Raw genomic sequence first — 12943 nt, 5'->3', positions numbered from 1 at the left:
ACACATTGGTGAAGAAATTGTTTGGTAAGGAATTTATTCCCAGGTTTTTATTAAAATTCCCTGACTATTGAGAAACACTGGCCTAGTCTATCTACTAGTAAGCCGCCTCAGGGCGACAAGTGGGCGAGGTTGCACCACAGTGATGTGGACATCAGGGGTGGGGGTTTGCCGCTGTGTACACGTCTACATGGAGACAAGCTGTGACGTTTCTCATGGTAAACTGCGACCTTCGGTCGCAATGACCAGATAACAACACACACACAAGACGACACACCAATAAGATGTCTTAATTGTCTTTGTGACCGTTAGGTCGCAGTTACTTGTACTCTTATACTATCCAAACCTCCACCGGCTGTCAGTCCCTCCGTCCCTCCGTCAGTCACGTCACACGTCACAATTTTCCCCTACTCATATCTCCGCCACCGTTGCCCCGATCCATGCCAAAATTTCCACACACACTAAAAAATGACCAAATGACCACCCCAACAGGGCTGCTCAAGGGGAATTCCCGGGGACCACCGACTCCTGGTGCTCCAGAACACTTATCTCCCGATTAGGGAGTCTTACTGCTAATATTATGTGAGAATATTACATAAGTAAAATAAACACCAAATGAACCTGAGGACAAACTCAACAATATGTAACTGTAGCAAAAAGTCACAACTGAACAAACTATAATTGCGACCGTCAGGTCGCAGTTACTATCAAAACCTCAACCGGCTGTCTGTCAGTCTGTCATTCTGTCACACGTCACACTTTTCCCCTACTCATATCTCTGCCACTGTTGCCCCGATCCATGCCAAACTTTGCACACACACTCCTTGGCTGCCAAACCATCTCTCATTTCTCACATGGCCCTCTTCTAGTGCCACCATGAGGCCGATTCTTCCAAAACAAATTTTTGGACACTGCTCCTACATATTTTGCCCTCAAATCACGCAAAGTCGCAATGTCGAGACTCATGTCATCAACATGGATCTGTCCCATTTCCCATATTCCCTCCTGATTGGCTACCATTGCCTTCTAAAGTGTGTGTATGCAACCTGACGGTCGCTTATCTCCCGATTTAGGGAGTCTTAGTTATAATAACTAGCCCTTACCCGTTCAAAGATATGAGCTCCAAAATTATGTGCAGTGTGTGGGTTATGGGATGTGCACTGTGCATACAGTATATGAGGGATGGAAAGTAACTTTAACTGGTGCTTGCATGATAATATGTAGGAGCATCAATGTAAGAAATACCCGTTTCGTTTAATGGCTACCCCCCCCCCCCCCCCCCCCAGCCCGCCCGCCCACCCGCCCACGCACACACCCGCCTGCCTGCACACACACACACACACACACACACACACACACACACACACACACACACACACACACACACACACACACACACACACACACAGAGAGAGCTGGTTAAACATGTTGCCTCATGCTAGATGCAGAATAGATGAGCCTCAAGCTAGATGCAGAATAGATATAGATACAGCATAAAAATGCTAATATACAGCATACGATTTGTGAAAGTGACAAACGGGCTTCACAGTTATGTCAGGTGTGTTCATATGCTAATGGTGATGCGATTTCAGATCAATTGCTCCAGCCACTGAGGAGAAACGCTGTGACAGACACTCACTCAGACACTCACTCAGACAGACACTCAGACAGACATTCGCAAAATTATAGTATAGATATAGGCCCCACACCTTGGGGAGTTGTTTGTCACAGTACATTTGCACATACGTGACATTTATTCTCTGCATTTTACCCATTTTGCCCATCCTATAACGACTAGGAGCAGCAGAGCATGGCACTCAGGGATTAGTTAGGGGTTAAGTAGTTTTGCGTAGCCAGACAACTATTCCACTATCTCCGAATGCTATATAGAGTCTGGAACGGCAGCTCCCGAACAGCGAGTATCGCAACCACTGCTGCACTGAACTGTAGTCCCACTGGAAATATAACAGAAACACACTCGCACAGACAGAGTCATTCGAGCAGCATGTCTAGTTTAAGAAAACATTGGAAGTAACACCAACAACACCAGAGAAAGTCAAAATAACACCCCCAAAAATTTTGAAAGGAGACATAACGCTTCCAGTAGGACATGTTATTGCTACTGCACCAAGGGAGCGGTTGCGTCACATCCGCTCTATCTATTTCCATTGCCCCAGTCTGTATGCCGGGAGCATTTGCAAATCGCGTTAGGCAACAGTCTGGCCACGCGAGACTAGGGGTTACGAGTCTTGCTCAGGGACACATCGACACATTGGTGCCTGACCGGGAATCGTACCTGCGACAACCAGGAGCTCTGGCTCCCCAGGCAGCTCCCCTGCACCACTCAGCTACGGCCGTGTGCTTGTAGATCTGCTATTTTCACTACTGTTGTGCGACAGCCTTGTATGATGAAGCAGGGCTTTACTTTGCAAAGAAACTTACACATTTGAAACTTGGAGATACAAGGTTTCTTCCCGATAGTGACAATATTTACACCTCCGTATTATGTTGGTGTGCCAATGGATTCTTGGGACATGAAAAGTGTGCCCATGCAGAAAAAAGGTTGAGAAACACTGCAGTAGATGTTATTATAGAGATCCAAGTGTTTGAGATCTAGAAAACTAATTGAAATCTAGAAAATGTGCATTTCCTACCTGTTTAATGTCCTTATAACAGCTTGTCGGTGTGATATGAAAGCATTCAGTCTGACATGTGACCCGAACTACATCGAAACTAAAAACATGAGTGGGAACTTCCTCAAAGAAGTAGGCTGAGCCTAACTAAAGCACATTTCACAATATTATGCATGTTATTGTTCCACTCGTATGCTGTAGATGTACTGTACATACTAGACACCGCAACAGTTTACAAATAATATGAAATAATTTACGAGAATATAGGCCTACCAGACATGAACAAAAGCAAGACATCATCCAGATTAACACTTATGGCACTTCAACTCCTACACAAAAAATATTAAATCAACAGGTGTTATTAAATCAATATAACGCATTAGTTAATAAAGGTCTTCAGTCAGCTTGGAGTCAAAAACAACAGCATAAAAACTACACTGACTACACTGTATATGAATCACTAGACATTCTAATTCCAAAACACCATACGTCCATTATTATAATTATAAAACCATTACAGGGTGCTTTACTTTACTTTACTTTATTTGTTTATTTAGACGGGACAATGCATATTAATGAACACTACATGAATGCAATGTAAATAAGCCGGAATTAGCAAGAATGCTAAATTTCATCCGTAGTCCCCACATGAAGACAAAACAATACATACCAACAAACAGTAACCCTACATTAGGAGAGGGCGCCTAAGAACATACATACAAATACTATTTTTCCTGAACCAAGAAAAAAACAACAAAACAACACATATTACTAACAGTACCCTACATTAAAAAAGGATAGTTAAAAATATACGTACATGGCATGAGCTGTACTCTTAGAACTATACATGGTCACAGGTTTGATTGTCAACTAACCATTTTTTTAGATTGAACTTGAAGGATGGAAATGACAAACAGTCTCTTATTGTTAGAGGTAGGTCATTCCAGATTGAACATCCCTGCACTGAAAGGGTGTTTTTTCCAAAAGTGGTTACCCGGTACGGTACTTCGCAATCCCCTCTATTGATTGCTCTAGTATTGAGTCCTCTATCAGGCTTCCTTTTTATGAATTCCTTTAGGGGAGGTGGGCATAGACCATTTAGTGTCTTATATAGGATACTGACCTGTTTAAAAACCTTAAAATTAGCGAAACTCAAAAAACGGTACCTCTGAAGAATATTACAATGGTGATATGAGTGGGGTTTCCTATCGAATACCTTAAGCGCACTCTTATATAGCTGTTCAATGGGTTTGAGAGTCGTTATACCTGCGCAAGACCAGTTTGTGAAACAGTACTCAATGTGTGATAGGATCATGCATTGGAGATACGATTTAGCAGCACTAACTGCCAAAAAAGGTGTGATTTGTTTAAAGTTCTGAAGGTTGAACTTGATTGTGTTTGTAACCTTTTTTACATGTTTTTTAAAGGTTAGGGTTGAGTCTAACATGACCCCGAGGTACTTGAACTCTGACACAAGTTCAAGTTCCTCTCCACCCAGAAACACATTTGATGATTCCATCACAACTGGTCTTTTGGAAAAAGCCATGCAGACCGTCTTTTTTGCATTCAGGAGCAGGCATGAGTCTGTAAGCCAGTCCTGAACGCTGGTCAGAACAGAAGTTAAAACCGTTGACACCTCTGCATAGCTCTTTCCATGAGTCAGTATAACAGCATCATCTGCGTACATCTGAATATGTACATCTTTACATACATCAGGTAGATCGTTTATAAACAGAGAAAACAGAATTGGTCCTACTATTGATCCCTGGGGGACACCAACCGAGCAAGTGTGATAAGGAGACTTGATGCCATTTATACTAACACACTGTTCTCTATTTGATAGGTATGATGTAAACCATTTGATGGCCTCTGGGGACAAGTTGAAATGTGTTAGTTTGGACAAGAGGACCTGATGGCTGACAGAGTCAAATGCTTTCTTGAAATCCAAAAATACTGCCATTGCGCATGGGGCTTTGTTCAAAGCACACTTTAACTTTTCAATGAATAAGCAATTTGCTGACTCAGTGGAGTGGAAGGCTCGAAACCCAAACTGCATAGGATGCAGAGGGGTGTAGCCTTTGTCTAGATGTTTAACAATAGACTTTACAATCCACTTTTCAGCCACTTTTGATATAACAGGTAAGATGCTTATGGGTCTATAGTTTGATATGTCCGTTTTTGAGCCAGATTTGAATATAGGTGTTATAACAGCAGCTTTCCACTGAGTTGGGACAGTGCATTTTCTTATGGACAGATTTACCAGATGTGTGATTGGTGCCACCAGAGAGTCAATATTTGTTTTAAGAAAGTTTGTGTCAAGCCCATGTGCATCTTTAGCTTTGGATGCTTTTAGTGATCTGACAATGTTTGTCACCTCGTTTTCTGTGACTTCTTCCAAATTAAAAATGGGGAGATCATTTTGAACAGGGCGTGGAACAAACTTAGAGGGTCTGAACAATTGTGTGATTTCATACACAGAGTTTAGAAAAAACAGCATTAGGTTGCTAGCAAGCGTGTGGGGATCTTTCACCAGGACATTATCTATTTTAAGTTCTAAGTTGTTATTATCCTGCTTATAGTATTTCCCTGTCAGTTTATTTATGTATTCCCAAACTTTTTTCCCATTTCCTCTGGCACTCTCTATGATGGAGATATAAAATCCAGCTTTAGCCTTCCTTAAGAAATTTGTGACTTTGTTTCTAGCATGTGTGAATAGCTGTCTGTCCGTTGTCAGGCCAGATTTTAATGCCTTTTTAAGCAGTAAATCTCTGGTTTTCATTTGATCTCTGCATTTTTTATCGACCCAAGGTAGAGTAATTTTCCTCCCTTTCCTCTGGTTACCACCTCTGGTGAAAGATTCCATTACTCTGCCAATTTTGGAAAGAAGGATATTACATCCGGTCTCAACATCATCACATGAGTGTAAATCATCCCACTCAAGCCCTTGTAGGGCGACCTCAAGGCTATGTTGCAGATGTTTTGGGATTGTTTTGACTATAGGCTGGGACTGAGCTTTGCTGAACGCCTGTTTTGAGAGTTTTCTGGAAAAGAATATGATGTTGTGATCAGAGAGACCTGTCACGAAGTTAAATGTTTTAGCGATTCTTTCCACTTTATTTGAAAACAGTAAATCTATCTTGGTTGCTGAGTGACTGGTTATTCTTGTAGGTTGCTCTATTAATTGGGTCAAATTATAGTGGTCTGTTACTAGTTTAAGATTTTTTCTTATTTTTTTATCGTCCCAGTTAACATTTGTATCACCAATTAGTATTACTTCTTGATTAAAATCACACGCCGTGAGGATGGTCTTTAGCTGGTCGTATACTTCTACTTTAGCTGATGGCTGACGGTATAAGCAAATTAGAGTGAACTTCATCTCTGTGGATAGTGTAATTTCTACACCTACACATTCGGCCTGGATCTCAGTGGGCCATACAATTTGCTTACATTGTAAGGTGTTCTTGATATAAAGCAAGCCTGGGTATTCATTGCATTCAGCATAATATCAATTGTATCTGTAAGAAGATCATTCGTAAACCTGTGATTTAATAGTAATAGTCAGTGTCAATTATCTGACTCTTACAACAAGGCTCTTGTGCTGTAACTCTGATACAGTAGGCCTACATAGACCTGGTTGCTTATTTCTCTCACAAAATCTGGCAACACTAAACCCAGTAGGTCTATGTCAGAGGTGACAGGCATTCTGGGAAATGGAGGCGGTACAATGAAGCATATGTGTTGAATCTGAATTTAGATTGATTCTTTGCTTTGTTTGTATGACTACAATCTGGGAACCCATCGTCAAAGAAAAGGAAAAACAGCGCCCTCTCTGAAGAACAGATGAAGTGCAGCACAGAGTTGCACAGCACTTCATCTGTTCCTGAGAGATTAGTTGTGACCGTAGGTCGCAGTTTACTATCAGAACCGTCACATCTTGGCCGCACCTGTCCGTCTTTTTTTGTTGATTGACTCTCACGCTCTGACATCACTGTGATGTCATGGGAACCAAATCCCTTTTATTGCCATATATGGAGATCCCTGATGTCATCAATATTAAGCCCATATCTGTGAATGCCAATATATAATCACCGTGATGTCAGGGGAACCAAATCCCTTTTATTGCCATATATGGAGATCCCTGTGATGCCAGGGGAACCAAATCCCTTTGGCCAGATGGCCAAGACATGGTGCGACCTCGCTTTTCACCCTTAGGCGTCTTACTGGTATGAATATTATGAATAGGCCTTAATTCATTGTCTCCGCCAAGCCGAAGGCAAGGGGAGACTATGCCTATGTTTTGCACCCTGTCAATTCGTCCGTGTCCGTCCGTCCATCCGTCCGTCCGTCCATCCGTCCGTCCGTCCGTCCGTCCGTCGGTCGTTCGTCCGTGTGTGTGTGTGTGTGTGTGTGTGTGTGTGTGTGTGTGGGTGTGTGTGTGTGTGTGTGTGTGTGTGTGTGACCTACTACTTAGTTACTTTACACCAATGTTGTTGTTTTTTACTGTGCTGTAGACTTCTATTTATATGGCACGAGTGCTGGTTGATTAACCAAATTAATCAAATTAATTAATTAATTATCAAAAAAATTCGCGCGTTCGCCATGAGATCCCCCCCTGGCAGGGGCGGCCTTAGTAATCTGGAGGCCCGTTTCAAGAACTATTGATGAGGCCCCCCCATGCCGCCGCTCCGAGGCCACAGTAGTCACGCAACAATCGCACACAGAAGTTGACTTATAGTCAATGACTGGCTGCTATTTATATATATCACTACATAATGTTATTGCATTGATCTAAATGGCGTTATATTAACTCATTGACTGCCAAGGCCCGAGTTTCCCGAGTTATTACAGTAGTCCCAGGCTGCCACAGCCCGAGTTTCCCGAGTTGGAAGCCATTTTGAAAAAATAAAATAAAATAAAAAAATTGAAAAAAAAAATGTTTATAAAAAAAATTCTAAAAATGCCTCAAATGTATTAGGCATGATCGCAATTGCGAAATTGCATGTTTAGCCCCATAACAAACACATCTTTCAAAATGTCAAAAATTGTTGTTTTGTCTGACTTTGAAGGCTTGTATCTCATGAATGCCTGAACGGATTTCCAAGCGGATTTTTTTGTTTGAAAGCTGTTAAAAAGTACTACACATATGGTGCATGATCTAGGCATGGGCGTGCACGATCCGTGCACTAAAAATGTATCCGTGCACTAGAAATTTAGGAACGTGGCATCCTGGTACTTGGCGGCCATCTTGAAAAGGGCATTCAATGAGTTAACAATTTTGCTGCCATTTTAAACATAGCTGTAGTAAGCAGCTGTCAAATTATCCTTACCTTTTAACGTGGGCACGCGCACGCATCGTGCGCGATCTGCGCGCGACTCATCTAGTAGACGTGTAGACTCGGTGACAGCTTTCGAATAAAAAAAAAAAACATTGAAAATGACATATCCGTTGCCACGCTGTATCCCTGCTTATCCGCCAGTGTTTACATAAAAAAACATTGGAACAGCCAGCTGTGCGCTATGGTAACACATGGACACGTTCGCGCACATAGCAGACGATATGTGCGCAGATCATATGCCAGGCGGGTAAAAGAATCAAACAGCTAAAAAAACGCGTGAAAAAATACCATTCTATGGCCGAGCAGTCAGCTCACTTGTTTACAATGAAAAGCTATGCGAACGGAGCTGCGATTGGCCTCTTGGAGGCCCCCTGGTGGCTGAGGCCCGTTTCAATTGAAACTGGTGAAACATAGCTAAGGCCTCCCCTGCCCCCTGGTCAAGACTTTTTCCTGCAGGAAACCCTGACTTCCCTATTGGATGTATTCCTGTTTTATTGTTAAACCATGATATTGATGAGATTGATGAAATATCTTGATGTAATAAAGAGAGCCTATTTTGTACTTTGCTATGCACGTTTCTGCCTTGGTTTATTGTTAAATGAACTGTGTGAGGAGTTACCACTGTTCAAGGATGTATAGCTAAATTAGTTATTTAAGATAAATATTTCCTGGGGAGCAATTCCCCAGGTGGCGTAGTCTGGCTATTACTTTAATTATACCACCCTGTCCCATTTACATAGAATTTCACAATGGAAGCCTCCACTGTTGTAAGATTGTACCCTCTATGGATTGTACACGCAGTGTCAAACAGCGCCCCCACGTGGCCGGTACGACGTGGCTAGATCTGAAAACAGAAGTTAGCTGCTATAATATATTTATAGGATGGAATATTGCCATGGACATGTTTACCTTAGTGTAAAACAAATAAAAACTTCATAAAGGTGAACTTTGACAGCAGGAGAAGTGAAAGTACTTTTACATCTTCTACTCCACTACATCTCAAAACCAAATATTGTACTTTTACTCACAATACGATTATTTGAAAACTCTAGTTATACTAGTTTGTTGACACAAATTATAATATTCTATCTAAAAAAAATACATAAACCACTTTAGCCCTGTATTATACCTTGGCTATTTGATCTACAAGCTCAGTGCGTCAGCTAATTTCAAACATTTTTTACTTTTACTTTTGGTATTTTAACTACTACATTCTGATGCCAATACTTTTGTTCTTTTACTCAAGTACATTTTGAAATCCTGGGCTTTTACATCTAACAGAGTATTTCTACATTGCAGTATTGATACTTTTACTTAACACCTTCTAAGCCGGGCCGTACTCGCTCGGACTTCCTACTTGGTCCAATCAGCCGCACGTCTTTTCCCGGACTTTCCCGTAATTTATGATATTAATCATAATTTTTTGAAAAATATAGTCGCAGGTCGTGCTCTGTCTCTTTAAGAGACGTTGTGCAATGGGATCACGTCAGAAACGTGATGACGTCATCGGCTGGCTCTGCCACTGGCTCCACGAGCGGCCATTACGTTCCCTTGCACTGTGTGTGCTGCAGCCTGGCTTAGCCCATCCCCCCGTCTTTTTCGACCAGACGACAGGCGAAATCAAGGCTTCGGAATGAGTGGAATACATGGAATTAGATCGATGTGCGTGCGACGAGGACGTAATGTACTTTCGAACGCTGTTTTTTCTCGCGGATTACCCCATCTCGCTCCATGCAAATGAACGGCAGAAATACAGCCAGCAGCAGCTTCTAAGTAAGTGGCCGCCCAAACACGTACTGTGTGCACGTCCTGCTGGCTTGCACTGAACGACCCGCGCGCGTTGTTTATCATTTGGTGTGTTTGTTTTTTAAAACATGTTTATAAATAAAACGCTGATTTCACGGCAGTACCTCCGTTCAGGGGGTTCTGCTGGGGCTGGAGAAAAACACAGAGTACTTTTTCCACCACTGCTTTTAGTTGACCTTGTACCAGTGAACTGTACTGTCATGAAACTGTACTTTTCCTATGATGATGATAAACTTTATTTCAGACACATGGTCCATAAAAAACATATATACAAAAAACAGACAAACAATACGTATACAGTTCCAGACTGTTTACATTCCTTTTTAAAAAACATATAAACATTGCCTCCAGTGTTTCCAGAAGCAGGATGTATATCTTATATCACTCTGTGTGATATCCGTCAAGACCATAATTAATTCATTCTTTGAATCAATGAGTCTACACATAAATTTAAAAATGAAATTCCTCAGTACCGCTTGAAAGGTTGGTATGTTACTAGTCACAAACATTTCACTAGCACTCGTCCATCTTGGGAGTTTCAGAAATATTCTAAAAGCATCATTATATGCCACCTGAAGTTTCTTAATTTTTCCACTGCTATATCGGCACCACAAGTGGGCTGTATATAATGGAGTACAATATGTCTTAAAAAGAGCTATTTTTACATTGTCTGTACACATATGAAACTTTCGAGCCAGCATGTTGGCTTGTCCATACAATTTACAACACTGGCGCTGAACATCTTCGTCATCGCAGAGATCATCTCTGATAACATGACCCAGGTATTTAAACTTTTTAACCACCTCCAGTACTTCACCAGCTAAAGAGAAAGAGGGAAAGGTGCAAACTACCAATAAAGTCTTCAGTCATTCAAAACAATGTACATATGGATGTAGCCCCCTCTAGTGGATTAGATAAGTCATGAACAAAGCTCCCATGGTCATCTATTCAGCCTGCAGACCTGTTATAGGGCCAATATAATAGCTCTACTGTAGCTACCTACCTTTATATGGAGTTTGGTGCTGTCAGGTTATTTAGAGCTACTGTACACCGTTCAACTATAATGTTAAGAAATGCACTGTGATTACGTTTAGACACACACTGTTTACTGTAGGATGTTTAAACTCTAATGTGTGATAAACATTCACATCTAGTGGTGAACAGTGAGAATGAAAAGTGTTAAAACAAGACAGATCCAACTTAGGTTTCCCATGAAAATAAGCCTATAAATACAATAAAACTGATTCTGACCATTTTACCTGGAGTCCATATTGTTGGCATGTTATATGAACAGGCGAATGAATGAAAACTTAATAATTTTACCTTTGTTTAACAAGTTAGACAGCAAAGAATGGCAGCTGTCATACACACACAAGATACAGAAAGACAATGACATGAAATGAAAGGTCATTCCTTATGAAATGTAAGGTTGTCTTTATTAGATAAATGTAAAATAACCATACAGTAATCAACATTTCTGTGTACAGAGGGGAGGAAAAAATACAAATCAACAAAACATATCTACATATTTACACACTCATTTCATATCCATCTGGTACAGTATGTACATGAGGTTAGAGATATGAACATAGCAGCAGATAATACTGTGCATGATATTAGACAATAAGGTGCCAAACAAAACAATATCGAGCAATAAAAGTCTGCGGTATCTGAGTTTGTATAACGTTTATTCCATGCAAACAAAGGAAAGGCCTTTATTAACAAACTCAGTGTTCTGGTGCTGACCAAGAGGGAAACAACAAGACGTGGTAATTCCAGTTTACTTCCTGTATCCGTGTGACGTACTGTAGGAGGATTCCTTTTTAGGAGGAGGAAGCATGTTTGGAGTTTATTCATTTACAATGAGAGAGCTAACGTGAACACAGCTTCTGATCCATTCTTTATCTCCATGCTCACTGAACTAAATGTTGGACCAGATCGTCACAACCACATAATATTCCCAAAATGTTCACACTAAAATGGCTTTTTTCAGAGATACAAATTAGGAGAAGATTAACGTTATTATCGCCCTTTCTCTGTCCCAGCAACACACTCTCACAGGATCTAGAACCAGTAAACAGGACGTTAACAAGTTTTGGCTCCAACCAGGATGGCATATCTTGTATATTAAAGATCTTTGGTGTAGTCCATGAGGGTTCTGAGTACCTTAGTCCAGTGAGAGTTCTGGGTACTGTAGTCCAGTGAGAGTTCTGGTATACTGAGATATGCCAGTAGTTCTGTGATCGTAGGCAGTAGTCCAGTGAGGGCTGCCTGTCAGACACTTAGTGGTGGGTGTACATTAGATACAGCTTTCTCTCTACAATCCCCAGTGTTCATTCATCTATTTGTAACTCAGAGAGCAAACAGATGTATCCAAATGGACCCTTATGGATAGAACGGACACGAGGCAGGATGTTGACTACATACTCAACCCAAGATGTTCAGAGAGGCGTGGGTCGATATTGCAGAGAATCAATATCATGCATGAACTCGCGGCAGGTCCTTTTCTCCTCACTGTATCGATGACAAAACGTGCCATGTCCTGCCTCGCCTGCATCTCTTCGGCCGTCTCCCGCTCAGCTTCGTTTAGCGTCCCCCTCACCAAAAGTTTGTCCACAAGCCGTTTGAGACTGGGAGCTGAGATGCTGTCGATGAAGCTGCTCCGCACAGAAAACAGTCTGTCATCCACTTCAAGACTCAATGTGCGCTCAACTTGTTGTTTTCTTAAAGCAGGAGCTAAAAGAGGTACATAGCATTCCCATGCACTGTCTGAGGTGTTACTCTCTACGAGGAGCAGCATAACATCATCCCTAAACCTTTTCTTAAAGATCACGTTAAATGTTGTCACGTAATTTATATAGGATGATTCCTCAACTTCAAATGTTGTCTTCTTTGGTTGAATAAGGATGGACTCGTGTTGAGGGGAAGTGGAGAGTGTGTATTCTTGATTTGGGATTAGTTTGCAGCGAGGGACTTCGATGTAAATCTCTTCTGGATTCATGATCCTCCTTTCATTCAGCACTTCACGAAGCACAACACTCCCTGGAAGCAGCAATACTTTCAGGGTTGACATGAGTGGTGCATAAAACAGTAACACCAATGCATGCCTTGCATGGATAGGAGTGGCAGTAAAAAATGATGTGACCCACTTTCTTACACCTGCCCAACCTG

This window comes from Nannobrachium achirus, assembly GCF_963921795.1.
Source record: "Nannobrachium achirus genome assembly, chromosome: 23".
Classification (NCBI taxonomy): domain Eukaryota; kingdom Metazoa; phylum Chordata; class Actinopteri; order Myctophiformes; family Myctophidae; genus Nannobrachium; species Nannobrachium achirus.
The sequence above is the reverse complement of the archived record's forward strand: the minus strand, read 5'-3'. Positions refer to the sequence as shown.